General features: G+C 38.6%; 1 long non-coding RNA gene across 1 annotated transcript; it reads left to right on the top strand.

Annotated features, from left to right (window-relative positions):
* Positions 1 to 532: 532 nt before the first annotated feature.
* Positions 533 to 3299, top strand: LOC121559276. The gene is made up of 4 exons (XR_005998724.2): positions 533 to 737; positions 1054 to 1145; positions 1311 to 1398; positions 3273 to 3299. It is a non-coding gene; the product is annotated as an uncharacterized LOC121559276 (long non-coding RNA).
* Positions 3300 to 3687: the final 388 nt, after the last annotated feature.

Genomic DNA, 3687 nt, shown 5'->3' with positions numbered 1-3687 from the left:
AAGGAGCAAAAAGTCGGTGGTTGAATTTCATTAACGTTTAATGAAAAAGTATGGATTTCAGCAAAAAAAGAAAGACACGCAACTACAGAGGACAAACATTTTATGATTCATTATTTTTTGAAGTATTGACCTTGGGAGAATACATAGCCTTTTTAGTGTTTTTCAAAATTGTTATTACACGACAAGTTCAAGCCAATTTTGTCTGCATTTTCAAATGATATATACTTATGTCTTATGCCTTAATTGTAGTAGCGTAACTGTGTTGTGAGATCTTAACTAGAACAAGAAGAAACTATTACTGGATATATTCAATAGGATAGTTGTTGTCATGGTAGACTTTTAAAACTAATTATGTGGCTGGTCACCCCTTTACAACTCGGAAGGCATGGTTTTGCAGATAAATGAGTAAAAGTGAACTACACTCTTAAAAGAAAAGCTTCCTGTAGGATCCTTTAGGATAATATAAGGTAAAAAATATACCTTAAGATTAATTTCCAAGCCTATACTCTGCCATCAGCTCGTTGTTGAACCGTTGAAGACTTCAGGGGTTCTTTGAAGAAGCCTTTTCAAAAGAGGGGTTCGTTTTGGAACCAGCAGCGCCCTCGTGAGTAAAGGGCGCTCCAGCGCAGAATTCAAATTGAGACCGTTGGTCAAAAGACAACTGGAAGCGGGAAGCGCGCGGATGGTTGGAGAGACGCGACCAATAAGAGATGACTTGCAACGGATTGACGTGAAAGGTGAGTGATACCTTAGCTATTCGCTAGCTAAGATAATAATTCATCAAACTACTATCAAAAACTTAAAAACAATACATCATGTAATGTACTCTTGGTTTTTCATCAGCTAGCCAAGCTACATAGCCTGTAATGTTAGCTGGTAATTGTTGTATAAATGTTGGTACGTTTTAGCTAACGTTAGCTACAGTAGCTAGCTAGTTAAAAGTTACTGTAACGTTAGCTAACTTTAGCTAGCTAGACTCAATATTGAGAAATTGTAGTCATTTAAACCCATGATATACTTTCTCACCATCTCCTTCCATCCTTCTCCCTTTAGTACCTGGCTTATCCTGCCCCTGTCCAGTTAAGTGGTGGAGAGTTTGGGAGCTGTGAGCTCTGATAGAGAAATGTAGCAACCACCACGAACAGGTAAAACAGACACACACACACACACACACACAGATGACCCAATGTAGATTATGTTCGACTTGACAAAAAGAAGAATACATAAAACAGATCAGATTAGTTAGATGCATTTGATATTGAATACTCATGTTGTTTATGTTGTGTTTGTGTCTAATTGATGTCTTTCAGGTTGGTGTATTGGGGCGGATTGTTCTGTCCTCTGTATTTCAGACCAAAGCAAGACAATGTTTAAAGCTCGCTATGGATCTACTAACAGGTTAGCCTCTATAAAGTATTTGGATGTATTTACAGTGTGATTATAGTGTGTTCTGTGTTACTCCTTTGTCAATCCAATACTAACTGAATAGTGAATCAATCAATCAATACAGTTTGATTATAGTGTGTTCTGTGTAATTCCTTCATCTTTTCCAGCACTAACTGAATGGTGAATGAATGTATTTGCAGTCAATCAATCAATCAATCAATACAGTGTTTGAACAAAATTCAACTCCAGTTGAAGAACTGGGACAAGCTACACATCTCATTGTGGGGTAGGCCACATGTTATAAAGATGGTTAAAGCTCCTAAACTGAATTACATCATCAGCATGTTTCCACTGTCCATACCTGCCTACACCTTTAACACCATAGACAAAATGATTCATTTGGACTATTAAAAGGGCGAGGATGAACAAAGCTAGATTACAGGTAAAGACTTAGAAGGGAGGATTAAAGCTCCCTAACATGTAATTATAGCAAGAAGCCTTTATAACTGCCCAGATAGGCTCTCTTTATTGAGAACTCTAATAGGCCAATTTGGGTTGACATGGAAGAATAACTTAATGCCCCATTTGGAGCATCATATTATCTGAGTCAACACTTAAATGTGGGACTGCAGAATCCCATATTATAAGAGACAGACATCTTCACCTTTCCTGACAAGCTCTGCTTCTTTATGGAACAACCATAAATACAAATTAGGAGGAAAGGTGGTTGTCTGGAAAAGAGTGGGATAGGTTTTGTTTTAGCCTCAACACTAATACATTTCACTTTTGCGCTATGTGTCAACTTTTATTTGAGTGTGGCTGTGGAAGACTGGTCCCTTGATGATGTCTGCAAGTGGCTGAGTACCAATGATCTCCATGATTCCATCCCATCATTCCAAGGTTCACAATCTTTCTGAAGAATGCCAACTCTCTTCAATTGTCCACTTTGCAACGAGCATTCTTTCTCTGTGTCCAAACTACTCACACATTGGCCTCTATCACCAGCATGAACCACATTTTCTAATTACCTGTGGACTTAATGGGTGTGGGAAAACAAATAGATGTTTCAGCGTCTATCGGTCTCACATCTACCAAAACCACAGAGCTTTTAAGCGCCAACTTAGATGAGAATTGCCCTCATGATGAATTTGAGATTAGGACTGATCCCATTGAAGATGACATGAGCGATGTAGAAGGTCTGCCAGAGGCTGAATATGTTCAAGCCACAGAGATCAACACTGAGCAGCTAATTGAAGGTCTCAAAACGATCTGTCTTTTTATTTAGAACATCAGTGAAGAACACTGCATCCCAGCTACGGTATAGAATAGTATTGTTGAGGACCTCAGAACCATTTTTGATGCATTTATGACACACTACAGCGATCCCCTCAGGTTTCATCTTACAAATAAGCAAATAAACGTGGTTGAACATGACGATCTCAGGGACTTGCTTAACAACTCTGCAGTATTTGAGGAATGCATTAGATGCATAAGCTCTGAGTGGATGCTGGAGCATTACTGTGTGAAAGAATTGGGCATGGTCCGGCCAATTGAAGTACCACTGAGCAACAAAGAAGGTTATAAAACAAGGTGATTTCAATACAGCTACATGGTCCCCAGGCTATATGAATATAAAGAGACATGAGACAAAACAATCATAATGAATAAGATTACATGGACAGGGGGACCTGATCCTAGGTCAGCAATCCTCCTCTGAGACACTTCCCAGGAGTCACCAGGACCAAGAAACATAACACTTACTGTTGTAAAGTCTAGTTACAGCAGGTGTTTACTGCCATCTAGTGGAATATACCAATAAACCACTTTATTATCAGGATGGGGAGACTGCTGAGTGAAACAGAAAGTAAATGTGTTATTTTATACAGGATCCATTTTGAGACGATAGAGCACAAAACACGATATGGAGAGAACTAAAAATAAAGTGAGTATTTCTAAGTTTTTCTGAACAATAATCTGTTTGAAAGGACAGAGTATGTGAGTGAATACCTGGAATGAGATATTACTAGTTAGTAGAACTGCTACTTGAGCTGAGTTGCTGACAGACAAGCAGTTTTCAAAATGGAAACTAATCAGTAGGCCTACATGTTATGAGGTAGGCTATTATCATTGTCATTATGGAGACACCTATTTTACAACCCTTATTCCATGAAACATATTCATGCTCTAGAACTGATGCACATCAAGAAATAAGGTGACAAATCACAGGAAAACTACTTTAGGCGCTCTAGAGCACGTTAGATACATTCTGTCGGAGGTGGTTTAAACTGCATTCTAATGTCG

This window comes from Coregonus clupeaformis, unplaced genomic scaffold (assembly GCF_020615455.1).
Source record: "Coregonus clupeaformis isolate EN_2021a unplaced genomic scaffold, ASM2061545v1 scaf0415, whole genome shotgun sequence".
Taxonomy (NCBI): Eukaryota; Metazoa; Chordata; class Actinopteri; order Salmoniformes; family Salmonidae; genus Coregonus; species Coregonus clupeaformis.
Note: the sequence above shows the minus strand (reverse complement) of the source record. Positions and strands in the feature narration are given on the sequence as shown.